The sequence below is a fragment of the Mesoplodon mirus genome, assembly GCF_964341445.2.
Source record: "Mesoplodon mirus genome assembly, chromosome: 6".
Classification (NCBI taxonomy): domain Eukaryota; kingdom Metazoa; phylum Chordata; class Mammalia; order Artiodactyla; family Ziphiidae; genus Mesoplodon; species Mesoplodon mirus.
Window position 1 is genome coordinate 144,414,655 of NC_138982.1, and position 23,717 is coordinate 144,438,371.

At 50.0% G+C, this 23,717-nt stretch overlaps 1 protein-coding gene across 3 annotated transcripts in view; it reads left to right on the top strand.

The window, feature by feature from the left end:
* The first annotated feature begins 11,769 nt into the window (after positions 1-11,769).
* Positions 11,770-23,717, top strand: part of PKNOX1 (PBX/knotted 1 homeobox 1) — a 45,445-nt gene continuing 33,497 nt past the window's right edge. For all 3 annotated transcript variants that reach the window (XM_082624831.1, XM_082624830.1, XM_082624832.1), the window contains exon 1: positions 11,770-11,884. The gene's annotated coding sequence lies outside the window, so the exon portion shown is untranslated. The remainder of the gene's footprint in view (positions 11,885-23,717) is intronic.

Consider the following 23,717-nt stretch of genomic DNA (forward strand, 5'->3'; position numbering starts at 1 on the left):
GACCCCAGGCCCTGCAAAGTCCAATGCAGCCGGCCGGCCGGCGGGCAGGGGTGGGAGAGGGGCCCGCAGCCAGGCCACCGTCTCTCTGTCCCACCTCATCCTCTCTATCCACCCACCCCCCACTCCTCCTCAGCCAGGTGGGCAGCCAGAGCCCCTCCAGGCAGGAGGGCACCCTTCCCAAGGACACTGATGGCTGTGGGCAGAGAGGAAGCAGGACTTGAAAGCACGTCTTCTGAGGCTGAGCCTCAGCTGTATCATCCCTGTAGGAAGAACCTGGACCTGAGGCTTCCAGGGTCCTCCCACGGCCGCCTTGCCATCCGCAGTAGGGAAGGGCGAAATGGTGCAGCAAGTAAATGGAGGCTGCCTGTTCTCGTGGCGGCCTCAACGTGCCATTCTAAGGGCCTAACTAGAGACAGAAACAGGGGTCTCCAGAGAATCAGAACCAATAGGATGGAGAGAGAGAGAGAGAGAGATAGATAGATAGATAGATACAGACATACACATAGAGAGAGACAGACACAGAGACAGAGAGAGATTGATTTTAAGGAAGTGGCTCATGCCACGTGGGTAGTAGCAAGCCTGAAGTCTGCAGGCAGGTTGGCAGCTGGAAATTCTGGTAAACAGTCGGTTGGGAGAATTCCTTCCTCCGCAGGGAAGCTCTGTCTTCTCTCTAAAGGCCTTCAACTGGTCGGATGAGGCCCACCGCATTACGAGGGTGCTCGGCTTTACTCCAAGTCAGCTGATTCAAACGTTAATCACATCTGAAAAATACCTTCACAGCAATATCTAGACGGGTATTTGACCACACAGCTGGGCACCCCAGCACAGCCACGCTGACACAGAAAACTAACCATCCCAGGTGCCGAAGCCCAGGAAATCCTGTCCTGACCCAATGCAGCTGAGCCCATGCCCAGTGCCAGCTGCACACACTGGGTCATCTCACAGCTCTTGCCTCTGTCTTCCTCTGGCCTGAGTGCGTTGTCTCTCTCTTTTAAAAGGAAGCACAATTGGGCTTACCTGGTGGCGTGGTGGTTAAGAATCCGCCTGCCAAAGAAGGGGACATGGGTTCGTGCCCCGGTCTGGGAAGATCCCACATGCCGTGGAGCGGCTGGGCCCATGAGCCATGGCCGCTGAGCCTGTGCTCCACAACAGGAGAGGCCCGTGTACCGCAAAAAAAAAAAAAAAAAAAACTAACACAACAGTGTAAATCAGCTATACTTCAATTAAAAGATAACTGATATTTTAAAAAATCTACTTTTCTAATAATACTAAGACGGTCCTTGCCTTTTCACGGGGACATAATGGTACATATATATATCACCATCTTTATCCATTCGTCTGTTGATGGATACCTAGGTTGTTTTCGTATCTTGGCTATCGTAAATTCTGCTGCTATGAACATTGAGGTGCATCTATCTTTTCAAATTAGTGTTTTTGTATTCCTTGGATAAATACTCAGATATGGAATAGCTGGATCATATATGGTAGTTCTAGTCTTAATTTTTTGAGGAGTCTCCTTACTGTTTTCCATACTGGCTGCTCCAATTTACATCCAGCACAACTGTGATTTTTAATATTGTCTAGTGAAATGGGTCAACATTTGGAATAACTGCACAATTCAGTGAATTAATATTTTCCAAATGACCAAATGGCCATGTTATAAAATCATGTGTGGGTAATAGATCCATCCAAAGTGCCAGAGAGCCCAGTGGGTTTTAGTCTAACAGCAGGAAAGGTACATTTCAGTGCTGCTGGAGTCCACGTTGCAATGAACCTGTAAGGAACATTCACGTGTCAGTTTTGGTGGAGAACCTATATAAACGCTCCTCCATTTTCCTGCTACACATGCCTGCGAGGTCAAATTTTCTTCACAGACATCAACTAAAACAATATATTACAAGAGACTGAACACAGAAGCAGCTATGAGAATCCAGCTGTCTTTTATCAAGCCAGACATTAAAGAGATCTGCAAAAATATGAAACAAGTCCCTTGTTCTCACTAATCATTTTTTGAAAATAATGATTTTTCATAAAGTTATTTATTGTTGAGTAACATGGAATCGGTTTCTTATTGTAAGTTTAAATGAATGAATAAAAATCTTTTAAAAACAATCTTTTAGTCTTAATTTCTAATACTGTATATGTTTTCATGAACCCAAAGCCAGCTGCGAAGTGGGACAGGGCAGGCTCTGACTGGGAGAATTCAGGGTGGTAAAAAGGGACTCATTCCGGGCTTCCCTGGTGGTGCAGTGGTTGAGAGTCCGCCTGCCGATGCAGGGGACACGGGTTCGTGCCCCGGTCCGGGAAGATCCCACATGCCGCGGAGAGGCTGGGCCCGTGAGCCATGGCCGCTGAGCCTGTGCATCCGGAGCCTGTGCTCCGCAACGGGAGAGGCCACAACAGTGAGAGGCCCGCGTACCGCAAAAAAATAAAAATTAAAAAAAGGGACTCATTCCAATCCCTCTGGGAAATATAAGTCTAAACTTCCTAATTCCTCATTTTTAGGAATTTCTTTATCTTATACATTTAACCTCTTAAGTATCTCATGAGGTAGGAGGGGAGAGAAAGACAGCTAAAGAAATTGGGAAGCAAAGGAGTCTTAAAAATCACTGATACTGGGGCTTCCCTGGTGGTGCAGTGGTTGAGAGTCTGCCTGCCGATGCAGGGGACGCGGGTTCGTGCCCCGGTCCGGGAAGATCCCACATGCCGCGGAGCGGCTGGGTCCGTGAGCCATGGCCGCTGGGCCTGCGCGTCCGGAGCCTGTGCTCCGCAACGGGAGAGGCCACAACAGTGAGAGGCCCGTGTACCGCAAAAAAAAAAAAAAAAAAGAAATCACTGATACTGCCGCACACCCATGAGGGTATAGACCCAAAAGAACTAAAAGCGGGAACTCAGGTATTTGTACGTCCGTGTTCAGAGCAGCATTACTCACACTAGCCAAGGGGTGGAAACAACCCAAGTGTCCACTGAAAGGTGAATGGATGAACAAGATGTGGTCTATCCAGACTATGGAATATTATTCAACCTTAAAAGAGAAGGAAGTCCTATCGCCTGCTACAACGTGGAGGAACGCTGAGGACATCGTGCTTGGTAAAATAAGCAGGGGCCTTCGAGTCATGTTTAAATCAGATCACTCTGCATAGCAAACAATAAAGAGAAGTTGTATTCTGCTTATTAGTTCCATTTCTCAGACCAGGAAGTGGATGCACAGCCTGGCTGGATTCTTCGGGCAGAGGTGGGCTTCATCCACCCACCACCCTGGACCCCCTACGCCGGTGGCAGCGATCAGAACAAAGTGAAAGCTCGTGTTGTCATTACTTTTGTAACTTCAACGAGCAACAGATTTTTACATACATGACATCACAGACCATGCCTCTTGACCGTTACCCAATTTAGAAACTGGCCCGATCACAAAGGAAGCTGAAGCAGCAGCTGGTTTGGGAAAGTCGCTGGTTGCAAGCGAGCAGCTGGGTCACCGTGCCACTTGCAGCTGCGTGGCCCGAGGGGGTCTGTTCTGGTCCCGCTCAAAAAAGTCGCCACCCGGCTCTCCTCGGGAGCAGCCAACTCCAGAACCTGTGGTCCATCTGAGGGGTGGGCAGCCATCATGGTGTGACCCGCAAAGAGACCAGGGAGAGGGGACCGCTGTGAAATAGGAGCTGCGGGACGAAGCTTCGTGCCATCGACACAGCTGCACTGGGGCAGGTGGTTGGAACAAAGCTCTTTCACTGGCAAAGTTGTCCAAAGGCTGTGCAGTCAGGCGAGAGCCAGGGATCGTTGTCCTCTAGCACGGTGTTTCATACTCTTTTTTTTTAACTGGACAATATAGTTTAATGTAGGAAAAATCTACGGAACGATCCGGTATTTCAGTTAAGGCTCTGAGTGTCTGAAAATGATAAAGAGAAAATTGGTTTCACGGCCTAAAAACATGAGATTGCATCAGGGAACGTGTTTATGTAAATAAGACTTAGTTCAAAACCTTGGTTAATAAAAGGTCAGGATAAAACCAAGAGGAAGTTGGCTTTTCACTGTAGCATCTGCTGTTTGTTTGCTTCTTTTGACTGGTGTTTGGTATCCTTGGCTTCACCTCAGGGGAGCATGCCTGGCCAGGAGGCAAGCCTGGGAGACAAGGGCCACTGCAGCGCCCCCGCCCCCAGAAGGCCTCAATCAACATTTTCCTGATGAGCAGATTTTCAGTTAGGGACAGAGAGTCACCCCAAGTAAGCCGAGCCATTCTGGTGCCAGGGCTGGAGCCCACTGGCCAGGAGAGGCCTTGGTTTGGAGGTGTGGTGACCAATCATAAAATGGCCACGGGACCACGCCGACCTATGGGTGGCGAAGGGACCCACACAGCACGCACCTGGTGCGATTTGATGCTGTGACCAGAGATCAGGCCCTAGTCCACCTCACAATTCTGCCTGGCCAGCTGTGTTTCCAGGGTAGGATTTCCTGGTGTGAGGGTTGCATTGTGTCCCCGCAAAATTCATATGGTGAGTCCTAACCCCCAGGACCTCAGAATATGACTGTATTTGGAGATACAGGGTCTTTACCAAGTTACAGTGAGGTCACTGGGGTAGGCCCTAATCTAATCTGACTGATACCCTTAAAAAGGGGGGGAAACTGGGCACACAAAGGCACACAGGGAGAACACCACGAAGGCAGAAATCAGGGTGGTACGTCTACAAGCCAAGGGATGCCAAAGCTTGCCAGCAAGCTACCAGAAGCTAGGGGAGAGCCTGGGACAGATTCTCCCTCACAGCCCTCAGAAGGAACCAACCCTGCTGACACCTTGATCTTGGACTTCTGGCCTCCAGACTGAGAGAGAATAACTCTGTTGTTTAAACCACTCAGTCTGTGGCACTTTGTTACGGTCACCCTAGCAAAGTAATACACCTGGTGTAAGGACACCTGGAATAAACAAAAACGTTGGCTGGGTGTCTCCAGTGGGCAACTATGCATTCTTTAGAGCTCACCCTTCTGGGTTATCTGATTCTAGCTTTTCCTTGCCTTTGACCTATCTTACAGTTGTAGAGAACGGGTAACAATGCAAATTATTTTTGTCTATGGACTCTGTGATGGAGGGACAACCCTCACCCCATGGTCCCCAAATCCTCCCACCCAAAGCCAGATTTGCACAATTTGCAAGTTCACGCCAATATTCCTGCCTATATAGATGTCTGTTCTTTGCATTTTCCTTTGAACTGGCTGCAACGTCTTACCAGTTCCCTCACTCATTTAACAAGCTCAGGAAGCTGTTTGCCACCTGCTGATTGCACGTCTGCCTGAGAGTCACAATTCTTTCTTTGGTCAACATTATTTTTTAACATTGGCCATGGCTGCCATTTCTCTGTTGCGTTGTGCTGGGATCCTTGAGGAGGAACTGTCACAGCTAGGGGCAGTGTCTCCCACCCTGATCTTTTAGAGACTTAATTGTTCGAACTGTCCTCTTTAGAAAACCAGGGCTCCGGGGGGTGGTGGTGGGATGAACTGGGAGACTGGGATTGACATGTATACGACTAATATGTATGAAATAGATAACTAATAAGAATCTGCTGTATAAAGTAAATAAATAAATAAAATAAGCTGTGGCAAAAAACTCCCCCCAAAACAAAACAAAAAAACCCCAAATTGCTGACATAGGTGAAAGTAAACAAATAAAATTATTGTTAATTTTTTTAAAAAAATTTAAAAATAACATAAATAAAAACAAAACCACGAGCCATGAAATAGAGACACAGAGAGAGACAAAGTAGATAGATAGAAAGGTAGGAAAGCACATCTTTCTCCAGCGTCCTAGTGACTGGTCCCGCTCCCTTTCCCTTCAGCCTAGGAGTTCACAGTGGTCTGTTGTTAATTAGTCCCCTGGATACTTAAGTATCTTTTTAAAATAGTACTTTTACTAAACTGCTCCCCCTGGATACTTAAGTATCTTTTTAAAATAGTACTTTTTTTTTTTTTTTTTTTTTTTTTTTTGCGGTACGCGGGCCTCTCACTGTTGGGGCCTCTCCCGTTGCGGAGCACAGGCTCCGGACGCGCAGGCTCAGCGGCCATGGCTCACGGGCCCAGCCGCTCCGCGGCATGTGGGATCTTCCCGGACCGGGGCACGAACCCATATCCCCTGCATCGGCAGGCGGACTCTCAACCACTGCGCCACCAGGGAAGCCCTAAAATAGTACTTTTATTAAACTGCTCTTGAAATCTTCCTGATTGATACAAGTCCCAAATTTGTATCTCTACCTATAACCTCTCTCACAAACTCCAGATTGTTTACAAAACACTCACTTGTTATTCTCAGAAGTCATTTTGAAAATACCTCAAAATCAGCATGCACAAAACTGAACTTTTGAATTTCCCCCAAATACCATCTCTGCCAGAGCCTTCCCCACGTTATTTAATGGCAACTTCATCTGGGAGTTGCTTTAGCCACTCATTATATCTTACGATCCAACAATTCTTAATCAGATGCACACCCTTGAGAAATTCTTGCAGTGTACCCCAGGAGACATGCAAAAGAATATTAATATCATGTCTATAATCCTTGCAAAGAAAGAACAGTCCAAATCTCATTAAGAGTAGATGGGATAAAATGCTGGAGAGGGTGTAGAGAAAAGGGAACCCTCTTGCACTGCCGGTGGGAATGTAAATTTGTACAGCCAGTATGGAGGTTCCTTAAAAAACTAAAAACAGAACTGCCATATGACCCAGCAATCCCACTACTGGGCATATACCCTGAGAAAATCATAATTCAAAAAGAGTCGTGTACCACAATGTTCCTTGCAGCTCTATTTACAATAGCCAGGGCGTGGAAGCAACCTAAGTGTCCATCATCGGATGAATGGATAAAGAAGACGTGGCACATATATACAATGGAATATTACTCAGCCATAAAAGGAAACTAAATTGAGTTATTTGTAGTGAGGTGGAAGGACCTAAAGTCTGTTATACAGAGTGAAGTAAGTCAGAAAGAGAAAAACAAATACTGTATGCTAACACATATATGTGGAATCTAAAAAAAAAAAAGGTCATGAAGAACCTAAGGGCAGGACAGGAATAAAGACACAGACCTACTACAGAATGGACTTGAGGACACGGGGAGGGAGAAAGGTAAGCTGGGAGAAGTGAGAGAGTGGCATGGACACATATACACTACCAAATGTAAAATAGCTAGTTGGAAGCGGCCGCATAGCACAGGGAGATCAGCTCAGTGCCTTGTGACCACCTAGAGGGGTGGGATAGGGAGGGTGGGAGGGAGATGCAAGAGAGAGGGGATATGGGATATATGTATACATATAGCTGATTCACTTTGTTATACAGCAGAAACTAATACAACATTGTAATTATACGCCAATAAAGATGTCAAAAAAAAAAAAAGAGTAGATTGGATAAACAGTGGTTATACAGATGGAATAGTGTACAGCCCTAAAAACGAGTGAACCTCAGTACTGTGCAGACTCATAAATGGATGTCTCAAACCAAAGATTAGGTTAAAAGAACAAGACTCAATAAAATTCAAATATTGTTTTAAAACAGTGAAAAGTAAAATATATATATTATTTGAGATTTCAAACCTAGATGGTAAAACTATAAGGAAGGGCAAAGGAATTACAAAACAAAAAACAGAAGTCAGGATATGTTTATTTCTGGTTAGAGAAAAAGAAAAGCATTTAAGAAAGGGGACGGTGGGTTTGAAAGGTAATGGCATTGTTCTATCTCCCAAGATTGGGAAATAGTATTTATATTCCTTTTATTATTATATAAATGTACGTATATGCTATCTGCTTCCTTGCAGATAGATAATGTTTCATAATAAAAAAGTTACACAATTAAAAAAAACGGGGCTCAGGCATGATGACCCGTGGGTCCTCCAGTCTCGGCCCTGGGCACTCACTGTGTGCTGGGAGCCTTCCACACGCAGCTCATTGCATCCTCTGCAGAATCCCAAGAGATGTACGACAGTCCCCACTGAAGGCAGGGAGCTGGATCTCAGGGAGGTCAAGTGCCCTCATCCACATTCACACGGCAAGTGGCAAAGCCAGACTCCACCCCCAGCACTGCAGACTGCAAGCCCAGGGCTCTTCTGACTACACCACAGTGCTCTCTTTTACACAGAAAACGAAATACCACTTGGGTGGGCCCTAAGATGGTCCTGGGGGATCCTCTCTTCCTGGTGTTTGTGTCTTCCTGTGACCCCCTCCCCTTGTGTGTGGGCAGGACCCGAGACTTGCTTCTAACCAATAGAATAGACAAGGGTGATGGGAAGATGCTTCTGGGATTACTTTACATAACAGTGTAACTTCTGTCTGCCTAGTAGACTCTATTCCTTGCTGGCTTGGATGAAGCAAGCTGCTGTTTTCCTCTCTGAACAGGTCCATGTGGCAAGAAACTGAAGGGGCCTCCAGCCAAGAGCCAGCAAGGACCTGAGGCCCTCAGTCCATCTGCCCACAACGATGTGCGCTTGGAAATGGATCCTTCCCCAGTCAAGCCTTCAAATGAGACCCCAGCTGTGACGGCCACTCGTGACAGGCCCTGAGGCAGAGGACCCACTCAAGACACACCCGGATTCCTGACCCACATATATTTGAGATAATGTATGTTGTTTTCAGACACTAAGTTTGGGATAATTTTTTATGAAGCAATAGATAACCAATACACCATGCCTCAGAAGCACTCGTTCAGGCATTCAACAAATATTTACTTGCCAGGCACTAGTACAGGGGCTTGGTATACATCAGTAAACAAAACAGAGTAAAATTCTTGTTCTCCTGGAGAGTAGATTCTAGTGTTTATGTGTGTGTTTATTGGGGGTGGGAGTGTTGGATGATAGACATAATAAACAAGTTACATGGTTATACAGTTACATCATATGTTACATGTATCTACACAAGTACCACAGAGGAGGAAGCACAGTGAGGAGGATAGGGAATGGGTTGGGAGTTTGCAATTCTAAACCTCTTCTGAGAAAGTGATGTTGAGAAAGATTTCAGGGAGTGAGGGAGAAAGCCATGCAGATATCTTTGGGAAGAGTGCTTCAAGCACAGGGAATAGGCAGTGCAAAGGCCCTGAGGCTGAATCATGCTTGCAGAGAGCAAGGAGCCGCAAGGTGGCAGACTGGAACAGAGTGGGTGAGGGGAAGGGTGGTGGGAGCTGAGGTCAGAAGTGCAGAGGGGAGAGAGATCTGGGAGACCCTCAGGGGCTCTGCATAGACTTTGTTTTTGCTCTGAATGAGATGGGTAACACTCAGAGGGGTTGAGCACAGCAGTGATGAGGTCTGACATATTTTTAAAAGGATCATCCCCTACTCATCGCTGGTGACTTCCTGCTCACCTATGCAAACTGAAGCAGCTTACACATCAGCCACACTGGCCGCCATAACAAGCCAAGAGACTTGCCCTTATATTTAGGTGTTTTTCTCACTCGTTTTTCTTACCCAAGCCCCAGATCCCAGCCATCCTCTGAGGATGGCCCAAGCCCTACCTGCCCCCGTCACCTCCTCCAGCCTTCACCCCGTAATGTCCCCCACACAGTGAAGCTCCCTGCACCCCATCTAGGCTACCCCAGGCTTTGTGCACTGGCTCATAAGCTCCGCCAGGCAGGGTCCAAGGCTCGCCTTTCTCCTACATTCTCCCCAACCCGCTCCAGCTTGAGACAGGGCTGCACAGAGCGGGGCTCTGTCAGGCTGGCCGGCGCCTTGGCAGAGTTCTTTCTGCCTTTCCTGTGGGTCCCTCAAAGCGTTCCTCCGCCTCCCTGCCTGTGCCCACCTATTATGCTCTCCCCTCCTGGCCTCACAGCACCTGCTGTCTTCTGGACAGTTCTATAAACAATTATATGAGGCTTTTCATGTCACACGCCTAGACGTGGTCCTTGGGAAAATAGTAGCAAATCTTTATAAAAAAGAAATTGGAAGGAAAGTACTCAGAAGAGCTGATTGTGCACAAACGTTCCTTTTCTGTTAGTAAACCACCCGGGTGCCAATACTAGGGGGCAGGCTGTGGAGGGAGGTAAACGGAAGCAAAGGAAGCCTCGCCCTCCGTGACCCCACTTCTACCTCATTTTGAATTATTTTTCCTAAAGAGGGCCCCCAACTGTGTGAGCCTTAGAGCCGCAAACCTGGAGGGGATCACTGACGGCACTTGCAGCTCTTCCTCTTTTCTGGGGATGGCCCTGTAGAGAGGAGAAAAGAAAGAGCGGGCGGATCGTGGGGGCCACGGGCAGAGGAGACCCGGCGCAGAGGCCAGGCTGGGGCGCAGGGCCTGGGCCTCACCTGCCCGGTAACTTGTACCTGGCTCTCAGGGGGCTGCACACCCCCAGGTCTTCCTGGTCCGAGATCGCTGCTGCCCCACACACCTGATGGGAACCAGGTGAAAGCTTCAGCCCTGGGCCAGCACCAGAATGATGCCAGTGAGGCCACGGCTGCTGCACCGCGCCTGTGACCAGTGCAGACGGCTGGGCCCGAGCTTCGTATAATGCTCTGCTGTCCCTGCCTTAAAATTCTTAACACCTTTTGAACAAGGGACGTGCATTTCCATGTTGCACTGGGCCCTGCACATATCGGTAGCCGGTCTGCATCACTGAGATTCTGGGGTCCCCTCTCTCCAGCTTTCCACTGGTCAGTGGCTCACTGGCCTCCCCTGAGCCCAAGCGCTGCTACGACCTACTCTCTGGAAAACAGAGCCGTTCTGCAGGGCCACACAGACTGTCTGTGGCTTCCTGGTGTTGGTGGAATGCTGAAGACTTAGAGGAGGGATGGATGTCCTGACGAGCTGTTCACAACTGAACCCACCCCAGGCACCTTCCAGCCACGTGTTCCCGTCCTGGGTCTGCTTCTTCCCGGAGCAGCGCGGGAGCCCTTCTCTAGACAGCGATCCCACACAGGAGGAAGGTTTCTGCAAAAATGGGCAGTCGGCCAAGCCCCGTTCCTCTGCACTAGGGAAGGCCTGCCCTTCCCTTAACGTCTTGGAGCGCACGGCCACCGGCGGGGCCCGCGGGCGCAAGGCAGCACCGCCTTTGAAAGTCCACCTTGAAATACGGACCACACTTTCCGGGTCGCTCTAAGGGAGGCCACTTCACCTGCAGACGGGGCCTTGCGTGGATCACCGGGGGACAGGTGCCTGAGGGCAGAGCGCGAGACCAGAGACGAGCGTGCTGCGGTGGCTGGAGCCCGGACCAGGGCTAAGGGCGCCCGGGGTCAGGCGGGTCTCTGGGCACAGCCGCCGCGCTCGGGACGCACGTGCGCATCGCGGGGAAGAAAGCGAGGGGCTGCCGCGGACCTGTACACAAAGAGGGCGCTGCGCAGAGTAGGGCGCTGGGCGCCAAACGCCCGCACGGCCCGGCCTCCGAGGGCAGCCCGGGCGCGCGAAGAGGACCCGAGGCTCCTACCGCGGATGGTACAGCCCGCCCTCCCTGCCGGACCATCGCGGATGGTCTCGCCCACCGGAGCCCCAGCACACACCTCCCCCGGCCGCTGAGGAGCGAGCGGAGGAGGCGTGGCGCGATCAGGCCACGCCCCCAGCTGCGTAGTAGTGAGGCGGGGCTCGCGGCCAGCGGGGTGGGCCTCTCCTCGCTCCGCGGCGCGGCGGTCGTGGGCGGGGCCCGACTGGGGAGCGAGGCGGGGGTGGGGCCGGCCGCCGCCAGCCCCCGGCGAACTCTCCGCCCCCGGCGCCAGGCCCCGCCCCCGGCCGTCGCGGCGCCGGGCCGGGGCGGGGCCCGGGCCCGGAAGGCCCCGCCCCCTATGTGAATATTGATGAGGCGCGCGTCGGCGTCGCCCTCCTCCCATTGAGCGAGGCTGTGTCGCGTGGCCCAGCGTCGGCGTGACGGTTGGACGCGGGCGCGGCACTGCGGGTCCCGATTGCTGCAGCCGCTTGTCAGTGTGATGAAGATTGGCACCCAGGTAAGCTGTCACTCAACCGCTCTGCCGCCGCCGCCGCTCCGCCGCCCCGTCACTATCAATCACGCCGGCCTGCAGGCGCCGCGGCCGCCGCCCCGCCGCCGCCGCCCGAGTCTCCGCGGGTTGCCGCCGCCCGGGAGGGCCGCGCCAGACCCGCCGCCCGGGGCAGGGGGCGGGGAGGGGGCGCGGGTGGGGGAGGGGAACCGCGGCCGCGGGGAGGGGCGCTGTCCGCCGGGCCGGCGCGAGGGCGCGCTCCGCTTGTTTTTCGGTGTGGGGTTAGGGACGCGGAAATTTCTGGAAGGCTCCGCCGCCGCCGCCGCCGCCGCCGCGCGGGGCCCGTGGTTAGGCGCGCGCTCCTAACCGTCCCTCTCGGAGCGCGGCGCGCGCCCCTGCGCGGGAGGGGCGGGGGGCGCGCGGCGGGGGCGGGGCCCAGGCTGAGGAGGCGCGCAGGGGCGGGGCCGGGAACGGGCGCGCGCGCGGGGGCGGGGCCGGCGTCGTGGGGGTGGGGGCGGCGGCGGCTGGGGTGCTTCGGGGGTCCCCCGAGGCCGTGCGGTGGCCGCCGCCGAGTCCGAGACTGGGAGGGAGCCTAGTGCTCGGTGTCTGGAATGAGTGACAAATGCGTCGCGAGTAATAAACGGCCGATGTGAAGTAGAGGCCTGGGCGCGTCGGGCACGGTCTGGCCACTCGCTGGAATTCCACATTCCTTTAGAAAGAGATCGTGAGTCATTTCAGAAAAGGCAGGGAGCGTTAGTCTGCTTTATATCATCGTCGGGGCTGTTGAAACGCTGTTTTGTTAGCGGTTCCGAGCCTCGGCCAGCCAGGTTCTCCTTCGTGAAGTTTGACTCCTAGAATGCGTCTCAGTGCGTGCTGCTGGGGTCGGAGTCCCGGGGGGGGGGGAGCGGGGCGACGGGGGGGGGCGGGTAAGGGCAGAAGACAGATCCTTGCGGGGGGGATACCTATACATGCGCGAATATGCATTTATTAAATTTGATCGCATACCTGCAACCATCCAGGATAGATGTGCCATTCGTAAGGGGGTTGAAATTAATCTTGATCCCAAGACTTAGTTTTTAATAGAAACTACTGGTTTTTCCTTAGGAAGGGAGTGCTTTCTACTTTATGGTAAATGAAACCCTCAGCTTTCGTTGGGTATACTTGTTTGATTTTTCCTGACATATTGAAAAGGGATTTATGTATTTATATAATACATAATTTTATATAATGTATTTTTTTTTTTTTTCTCTTTTTGCGGTATGCGGGCCTCTCACTGTTGTGGCCTCTCCCGTTGCGGAGCACAGGCTCCGGACGCGCAGGCCCAGCGGCCGTGGCTCACGGGCCCAGCTGCTCCGCGGCATATGGGATCCTCCCAGACCGGGGCACGAACCCGCATCCCCTGCATCGGCAGGCGGACTCTCAACCACTGCGCCACCAGGGAGGCCCTATATAATGTATTTTGAATATTGTATGGAAGAATCGAAGTGAAATGTAAAAATTTTTCCAGTACAGTTATTGGTGATACTCTCAAATCTAGTTGTACATGCATTTGGAAAATGGTTCACTGACTCAAATCTGCTTTGCATCAGTTTTTTTCCTAATTTACTGAGCGTGGAGAGTGGTATGTAGATCGTTTAGTTACAGCATTTGGTTGAATCAGCGATGCACGGTTGTGTGATATTGACTGACACAGGGCTTTCGGAAGGCAGCAGTGGAAGGACTCTTCCTGCTTCGGAGATTTACAAGTGGGAATTGAACTATGGTAGGTGAAGTATGACTCAGAAGATGAACGTTCTATGCTGAGGATTTAAGTGTCAGCATTAATGGAACTGGGTGTAAACAGCTGTCCTCTAGTGTACTGCATTTACATTTCCGTATCAGTGTGTTGTAACTTTAGGAAAGTATTACTTAGGATTAGTGAAAGGTAACATTCTGGTTATAACTTTCGCTTTTGTTTCAAACTAATTGAAACTGTTTAGAAGAAAACCTTGAAACTTCTGGACTGATGCAAATCATGCGCCTCAGGGGACCTTTCCCGGCGCTCTGCTGGCCTCCAGACTCCTCCTACAAACGTTTAGAAAAAGTGAGAGGATCAAGAAGAGAACCTATTACACTGAAGTACAGTTATCAAAATATTGAACCAAACTGGTGATACATTTCTTTACATGCTTTTTAGTAGCTCACTTAGTAACAGATTGAACACTGGCTCTAATAATTTCTTTTTGAGTGTATGATGCTAATGGTTTGTGAAAATACCTGTGGTTTCGGGTGATGAAGAAGTCACAGGTGCTCTTCAGGATTTCATGTCTACCGGTGGAATTGAATGAGTGTTAAATTTCAGCCAGATGTTATTGCAAATAAAGATGTGATTTTTTTTTCTCATTCAGGTTCACAGAGACCAAGTTAAGAACCTGTGCACTGGAAGGCTATTTACTCTCAGCCCATCCCTTAGTAGGAATATGTATGTGCCTCCTTTTTCCTTCCTCAAATGCTTATACTGATGGTAAGGGAGATGAGGAAGTAAAAACAGTGCAGCCGAGGGAACCCAGAGCTTCACAGTATGGGGTCATAGTGGGGTGAGGCCACGTGGGTTTACCGCCTGACACCAGTTGTGATGACTCACAACTGTGATAGGTTACTGTTCTGTCTTGTACGATCTGTTTAAGAAGATGTGGAAAGTGAAATACAGTGCAGAAAAGGTTCAGTGTGGAAATTGCTAGAATAAACATTCAGGGGCCGGGAGGCATGGTGGTTTGGTCGGAAAGGCCTGGCTGCAAAGGCCCCCATCAAATGAGGCCCCTCCGGCCGTGTTGTCTGCCCTCCAGCGAGTGGACAGGGTGCCTAGCTGCTGGGTGCCGTCGCCAGCAGCTGTGCCTGGTGTCGGTGTGTCAGCCCCACTGGTCTAGTCACTGTTTCTGGGAGTCTCACTCACAGAGGGCCTGGTACTGACCCAGCAGACCTGCCGTCTGACAAGGTGGTTTCAGACTCCTGATGCAGAGGCACTGTGGCTCTGAGGACGCGTCTGGGGGACCTGGGGAGGGGACAGAGCGGCTGCTTCGCTCCGTCTAGGATTCCCTGGGGAAAGGGTCCTACGGCTTCGTCAGAGTCTTCAAAAGTACTGGTCAGTCACGTGGCAGGATTGAGGGCCAGTGAGTCAGCGAACCTTTCAGATGCCCTTTGTCCTGAGTCTTCCCTTCAGTGTTGGCGTGTGCTCGTCCTGACGGGTCCAGCAGCAGGCTTTGTCATCCCTCCCCTCAGGGTGAGCTGCTCAGTATGGGGTGATGCGCTCCTGTCTGGGGGATTATTTCTGTTCAGGGCGACCCTGCCACCCAAACGGTGTGTGTCATTTGGTGTAACCTCTGGCCTAGCAGAGCCTTGTTGGTGGCAGGCTGCAGGGCACGTGGTGGGAAATGCTTTTAGCGTTTGCGTCTGTGTTTGATGGACGCCTGGCTGTTGTAGACAGGCCCCAGGACGGCAGGGAGCGGGCCGACTTCAAGTCCAGGGGTTTAGGGTCACACAGGAAAAAGGAAAAAAGGAATCTAGGGACCAAGGTAGTGCTGGGCCTCGGGGCTGATGGAACTGCGGCTTGGGCCCTGGTGGGATCCGGCTGCCACCCTGGTCTTGACCTTCCCCGTTCGCTTCCACTGTTGCTCTTAACCGCTGGCTGCTTCTGCACACTGTCTGCTTCTGCACGCTGTCTCCCTGCAGGTTCTCCGTTTCCCAGCTCTGCCCACCTCATCCTCTTCCTGTTTCCCAGCGCACATCCTGGAGACAGGGTGAGAGCTCTCTCGCCTTCCACTGTGTCCCCCAGGTGCCGACCTGGGCGCCAGGGGCTCCTGGTACCCGAGCTCTCCCCAGGGAGGGGTGGGCTCCTTTCAGCAGGATCTGCAGTGGTGGGCGGGGTCACTCGGAAGGGACTGTGGATGGTAGGAATTGTGATCGCAGCTTCCTGAACAGTCTGATCGGACTTTCAGAGAGAACGCCTTCACGAGAGTTTGGCAAGCCCTCACTATATGTCACACGTTGTTTGAGACATTTTAACAAAGTTTGTATTTTTTTTTTGCATTAAAAATCAGGAATTTAACTTTGTGATAGTCTAAGTTCAGTTATGTGTTTGTGCACAGTTTTTTTTAAAACAAATATGTGGGCTTCCCTGGTGGCGCAGTGGTTAAGAATCCGCCTGCCAATGCAGGGAACATGGGTTCAAGCCCTGGTCCGGGAAGATCCCACATGCCGCAGAGCAACTAAGCCTGTGCGCCACAACTACTGAGCCTGTGCTCTGGAGCCTGCGAGCCACAACTACTGAGCCCACGTGCCACAACTACTGAAGCCCGCACGCCTAGAGCCCGTGCTCTGCAACAAGAGAAGCCACCACAATGAGAAATGAGAAGCCCGTGCACCACAACGAAGAGTAGCCCCTGCTCGCCGCAACTGGAGAAAGCCCGCGCGCAACAACGAAGACCCAACACGGCCAAAAATAAATAAATAAATAAATAAATTAATTGAAAAAAAGAACCCTATAAAACAAATATTTATTTCAGCACAATTTATTGCAGCCTAAGTGAAACACCCCTGTGATCCTCTACGGCAGGCGTTCAAAGCTGGGGCCCCACTGACATTTGGGGCTGGGTACTTCGTGTCCTGTGCATTGTGGGATTTTAGCAGACACCAGAGGGACCCCCACCCTCAGTTGTGACGACCAGAAATGTATTCAGATATCGCCAAGTGTTCCCTGGGGGACAAAAATCCCCCCTGGTTGAGAGGTACTGACCTAGAACGGCATTTCCCAAAATGCCTTGTGTGGAACCCGAGTTTAATGGGATAGGCATAAATTTTTACAAATTCATCAGTTCAGCTCCTTTGAGTTGTGTTTTTAGTCAGTGTTGTTACATATGTTTTCATGTATTTACAAAATTGACACATTTCTCATTTTAAATATTTGCCTAAATCTCTTTTATCTTCTGGCCATGCCCGACGTGAAGCCTTTCAAGCATTTAGGTCTTGTTGTTTCCCATGTTTATTTGATCATCCTCTGGGCTGCCAAGCTGAGCGCCAGCCCGATCAGGGTAGGGATGGTGCTGCCAGGCCTACGTCCATGGTGGTCTGTCCCTGAGCTCAGCAGTACCCTAGGGAGAAAGATTGTCCCATGAAAGAGCCCTTGCCTTGAAGGGTTGGGGTTCCTGTTTTTCCTACAACGTATTCATTGACCGTTAACAGCAAGTATATCATGAAAGTTTTAAATACCAGTTTTTAATGATGCCAGTGATAGTCACGGTCCTAAAAACAAAGCTGTGGTGTGAATTTAACTTCTGTCAGCTGTGAAAGGCCATTCAGCTCAGAATTTACTGAAATGGATTCTGAAACCATTAAACACCTTTGTTGTTAGAATTTTGCTGTGTCTCTTGTGGACATAGGTGGTTGGCTTGGAAATATTTTGGGGGGATAGATTTTAACAGGATTTAACATCTGATTTTATTTGAAGATTAAACTTCAAGTGGTACCTCCCAAAACCTTGCTTGAAAAATAAAGTGATATCTTGATAAACGTTTTCCTCAGAATGAGTTCTTGACTGAACACCTCCCTGGGATGGGACATGGAGCCAGGATAGAAGGCAGGGGACATTTGACTGGTGTTCTCGAGTGGCAGTCACCTCAACCCTCCCACACACAGAATGAAAATTGATTGCACTGTAGTGACGTACAACTGGTGTCCTGCAAGGTGTCTTGGAAAGGATCTGTTTTTTTGAATATAGAATTTTGAGAGTCTTGGGTTCCTTGACAGCTTTCTTAGCTTTATTAATACACAGGTTTGGTTTAGAAAAGGATCATCAATTAAATGTTTTGGGAAAGATAAGTAACTGCCCCCTAAAATCCAGAGATATAGTGTGTATTGTCTCCCAGCCCTTTTCTGGCTTCATAACCGGCTCTCACAGCCACTAAGACTGAAATTACCCCAGAATTTCTTGCGTTTCTCGGTTAGTGGAATTGGTGGACCTCTTAGAGCAGCTTCTGAGAGCAGCTGGGGAGGTGCCCTGCTGGGAAACTGAAGCCTAGCTGGGTGGGTGTGGCAGCCTGGGAGGGAGGGAGCTGCCTGGCCGCACCAGCGTGTGTGTGGATTAAGTGAAAAGTGCAAGAGACTTGACATCACCAAAGCTGAGTCAGAGTGCACTGTAGCTGGGGTTATATTTGTCAAGTATAACATGTCTCTTGGGACAGCTAAACTTTAGGCCTGGGGTTGGCAAACTACAGGCCTATGGGCCACGTCCCACTGCGGCCTGTTTTTGTACAGCCCTAGAGCCATACATAGTACATTTTAGAGGAAAAAGAAGATGGGGACTTCCCTGGTGGTGCAGTGGTTAAGAATCCGCCTGCCAATGCAGGGTACACGGGTTCGAGCCCTGGTCCGGGAAGATCCCATATGCCACGGAGCAACTAAGCCCGTGCGCCACAACTACTGAGCCTGCATGCCTAGAGCCTGTGCTCCGCAATGAAGACCCAACGCAGCCAAAAATAAATAAATTAATAAAATAAATAAATAAAAAGGGATATGACTACAGATATGAAAATTTTACAAGTAAGAACATCCATGTACAATTTGATGGCAGTAAATTTGAAAAGCTGTGGATAGTTTATGAAGAAGATATAAATGATCAGAATTGACCTTGGAGGGACTTCCATGGTTACGCAGTGGGTAAGACCCCGAGCTCCCAATGCAGAGGGCCCAGGTTTGATCCCTGGTTAGGGAACTAGATCCCACATGCATGCCGCAACTGAGAGTTTGCATGCTGCAGCTAAGGAGTCTGCCTGCCGCAACTAAGACCCGGTGCAACTAAATAAATAAATACGAATTGAACTTGGAGGTAGAAAACTTGTACAGACCAGCAACTTTAGATGAAATGGAGAAGGTAGTCAAGATTTATCTTTTAAAAATTTTTTTAGAAATTCTTTTTAAAAAAAATTTTATTTATTTATGGCTGTGTTGGGTCTTCGTTGCTGTGCACAGGCTTTCTCTAGTTGTGGCGAGCGGGGGCTACTCTTCGTTGTGGTGCACAGGCTTCTCATTGCAATGGCTTCTCTTGTTGTGGAGCACGGGCTGTAGATGTGCAGGCTTCAGTAGTTGTGGCATGCAGGCTCAGTAGTTGTGGCTCGTGGGCTCTAGAGCGCAGGCTCGGTAGTTGTGGCGCATGGGCTTAGTTGCTCTGTGGCATATGGGATCTTCCCGGACCGGGACTCGAACCCGTGTCCCTTGCGTTGGCAGGCGGATTCTTAACCACTGTGCCACCAGGGAAGTCCCAAGATCTATCATTTTTAAAAGGCACTGAAAAGAAAAAAAAAAAAAAGAAAAGAAAAGGCACTGGCGTGAGTTAGATCAGACTTTCATGGAACAGATACTTACTGTGTTAAATGTAACAACCATTCACTAACAAAATTACTGTGCACCTGCTGTGTACCAGACATTGCCTTGGTGGTGGGGAGTATAATGGTGAACAAAAACAGACACGGCTCCTTCCTGCCAGGAAGTAGTAAAGGCACAAGTTAATCCAAGGCCCATCCGAATAATGTAAGATTACAGCTGTCGGAAGGACTGTAAAAGGAAGGCATGTTTTGCTCTGAGATGTGGGTCAGAGGTCAGGGGCAGCTCTTCTAAGATGGGGATGACTGATGTGAATGGTCCAAGGGAGCAGGAGTGGGCGAGGGGCCGAGGATTAGGATGACCAGTCTAGATGGGGGTGGGAACTGTGCTCAGAGGCTTTGGGGGTTGAGGGAAGCCCAGGGCTCTGAAGAGCCTGGAAGGGCCTGGTGTGCTGGCCGTGCGGGGAGTGGGGTGATGGGGGGCAGGGAGGGAGGAGCGCAGTAAGGACCCAATCACGCTGAACAGTCGTGCTGCGTTACAAGTTATGATCTGTATCTTGTAGGCGGTCGGAATCCTCTGAAGGGTTTTAAGTGGGTGTGTCTTGATCAGATTTGGGTTTTCCAGAAGATCCCTTTGAAGACTTGGAAACATACCCATGTCCACAGAGGGGCTGGTTAAGTAACTGCACTGAGTCTGCTACACCTGTAGTCCTCAGTCTGCAGCTGTAAACAGGAGTGAAGGTGATGACAACCTACCGTGAAGCATCTTTAGGGTACGGTAAGTGAGAAAAGGAAGGCCCAGAGCTGAGAAGAGCATGCACTTTTATCCGAGAGAGGTGTATAAATATTTGCTTATGATAAAAAAGCTTAAACCCCAGACTAGTTAAAATGGGGTTCCTTATTGGAGAGGGGACAGGGTTATAGATTAGGTTTCTAAACGTATCTTCTATAGTAAAATTAAATCAAAAGGAGGGGGGAGGACTACCTAAAAATTAAAGCAAAATGAATCAAAAGAATCTAACTAGGGCTCCCTTGCCTCCTTGCTTCCAAGATGACCAAGAAGGAAAAATGGTCACGCCAAAAGGGGCCGAGCCAGCTGTGCCCAATGCATGCCCAAGAATAAGCCCATTAAGAAGTTCGTCATTTGGAACATAGTAGAGGCCGAAGCCATCAGGGACTTTTCCGAAGCAAGTGTTTTCGACACCTGTGTGCTTCCCAAGCTATATGTGAAAGTACGTTACTGTGTGAGCACAGCATGGTAGTCAAGAATGGTTCTCGGGAAGCCGGAAGGTTGGAACTCTCCCACCCTGACTTAGACCTGCGGGTGCTGCCCCATGGCCTCCACCAAAGCCCAAGTAAGGAACTAAGTCCTTAAAGACTGAAGAAATACTCTTCTCTGAAAACACAATAACATGGAAATTATACTTAAAAAAAAAAAAAAGAAAAGAGGACTTCCCTGGTGGTCCAGTGGTTAAGAATCTGTGTGCCAGTGCAGGGGGACACGGGTTCTATCTCTGGTCCGGGAAGATCCCACATGTCCCGGAGCAGCTAAGCCTGTGGGCTACAACTACTGAAACCTCTGCACCTAGACCCCGTGCTCTGCAGCAAGGGAAGCCACCACAGTGAGAAGCACACGAACCACAGCGAACGAAGAGTAGCCCCTGCTCGCCGCAACTAGAGAAAGCCCACGCGTAGCAACAGAGACCCAGCACAGCCAAAAAAAAAAAAAACCAAGAACCTAACTAGGAATTGAATTGGTGGCTTAAGTGCACAGAGAATTATTGTTTCCAGTGACTTCAAAACAAATTGGATTGTACATCTATCCTAGTAGGATAAATCCTGAAGACAAAGGAACTACAAAGAAATCTTAAACAATTTTTAGTACTTGTATTCTTAGTAGCAATATTCATATTATTTTGAAACTATAGATATATATACATACACACACATACACACACATATATAAAATGATCAATAAGTTATTATGTTACTGTCATTTGGAAGGTATTTTCAGGGTAAGAAAAGAGATATACAAATATTAATTTGAAGTAAAGTAAATACCCTGTAATCCCCAATTTGAATTGGAGGTATCAGTGTTAATTTGTTTTTAAAAAATTTTTTTGAGAAAACATTTCTTATCCCTGTCCATTGGAAAGGCTAGAAACAGTGACCAACCAGTAGCCATGAGCACACAACACCTAGACTGTGGTTTCTACATATCATTTCCCATTGGAATCAAAGCCCCTTGGATCAATGGCAAAGTCTGGGTCTGACACAGAAAATAAACAACATGAGCCTGGAGTATCTCGTTTTACCTGAAAGCAAGAAAGCTATCAAGGATTACTAGTGTGTTAAAAGCTGTAGGAGGTAACTGAAGGGGCTTACATTGGAAAAAGATGGGATAATTTGGAACATCAGAAAATATATACATATATAAAAAAGCTGTACTTAGTTTTTACATGTTTAAACCCGTGGCTCACAGCCTCACTGGTCACTGTTCGGGAACGCTAGGGAACCAGCACGTTCCTCTGAAAATTGATACCAGAGGGAAAGCAGCAAGCCTTAAGAAATCCCATCACTGGGGCTGCAGTGTGGAGAATGGACTTGGGGGATGGGTGGGGTTGGGAAGAGTGGCCATGGGAGAGAGGCCCGGAGGCATATCACGGGGAGCTCAGGGAGTGGAGGTGTGATGGTCCGTGATTGTGTCTAAAAGCTTAGTTGTTGAATCAACACCAGGTGGCTCTTCTCCAAAGTGAAATTCTGGAAAATAAACTTGACGGTTGCAGTTGGGGTCTTCATCGCCCAGCATTTCAACTCTTACATGCTCACGGGTAGTATCGTTACCATGTGCTGGCAACATACGGCGGCTGCATCATGTATTTCTCATACATGTTGATCGGTCAGGAAGGAGGAGTTCCTTTCCTTTTCAGTAATTGTTAGGATATTTTGGAGATGTCTGACTTGCAAACCTTGGCTGTTATTGGGAGATGCCACTTGTACACTTCTTACCACCAGGCCGTCATTTTCTTTAGACTCGTTAATGTTTGCAAAGCAGAGTTACCCGTGTGTGCAGCGTTGAACGTTACATGACTGAAGGTCATTTGTGGTGTGTACCTGGTGGTTCACCTTCTTCATCCATTCTCTTAGTGTTTCGCGTTTTGAATGACACTATAATTCATAGATTGAATTGATGTAATTAACATTTGTAGGCATCCAAGTTGTCAGACTGTCAAACCTTCGCCTGACTTCCTTGTGAGTTGTACAGTTATCTTAGAAACGGTTGCCATAAAACAGATAGACTGCTGGTTACTTCTCCAGCAAAACTGGGTTTATTCGGGACCAACGAAGAATTGACATCTGGGGTCTGCAACCAAGGGGAGCTCGTGCAAGGCCCTGCGTGGCCAGAAGAGGAGGGCTCTGGAGTCGAGAGTCTGCTGGAGGAATGGGGACCATCCGGTGGCTTTTCACTGCTGGGTGGGGCTGGGCAGTGTCTCCTTGGCTGAGGCCTTGCCAGGCGGGAAGAGGAGTCTGTGCACTTTCTGTCGGGCGGCCCTACCGTCGGGGCGTGGGAGTGCGCCTGCTGGCCTCCCAACTCTATTTAATTAAGGGTTCTGTTTATTAATTTGTACAAGACAGTTCTGCTGTGTTCTCTGAAATAGCACACAGAAGGAATGGCAGGGCCTGGGAGCCAGACAGATCGGCCTCTCAAAGGCGCTCCGCCTCTTTGTACCTGTCTGCTCATCAGCAGGGCTCCAGAGACTGCCCAGCGCTCCGGTCCCTGCTGGCGGGGGCACAGGAGGCCGCCCACCTCGCTCTGCTCATGGGTCTGGTGGCCAGGAGTTCGCAAGGGCTGCGGTGGGAACGGCCCGTCTCTGCCCCACAAGGCTGGGGTCCTCAGCTAGGATGGCTGGGTGGCTGAGGGCTGGAGTCTTTCGGAGGGGTTTTCTCAAATCTGGAAGTCGATGCTGCCTGTTAGCTGGGACACGAGCTGGGCCGCTGACCAAAGCACCTCTGCGTGGACTCTCGCTGTGGCCTGGGCTTCCTCACAGTGAGCGCAGGGGGCGCCCTGTTTGGTCAGACTTCTTACTTCTGGGGGCTCCAGGAGCGAGTGTCCTGGTGAACACGGCGGCGGGAGCTTCCGCAGCCCTGGAGTCACACAGCGTTGCTCCGGATGCGCTCTCCTGCTTCCCAGCAAGTAGCAGAGTGTAGGCCACGTTGAAGAGGAGGGGACAAAGACCCCCATCTCGGGAGGCGTGTCAGGGTTTGGGGATGCGCTCTGAAAGTGCCGCACGTAGGTCTGGACATATATAGACCCTGGGAAGACAGCCCCTCCCTCGTTTTCCTTCCCGCCCTCACTAACGCTGGCAGTGCGAAATGAAGATGGACCCTCTGGACCAGCTCTCTGTGCGTCCCTGCGTTAGCGCGGGCCGCGTAAACAGGACTCTGACGCGGCTCTGATCTTGCGGGAGCTGCTGCTTGGCCCGCCCAGG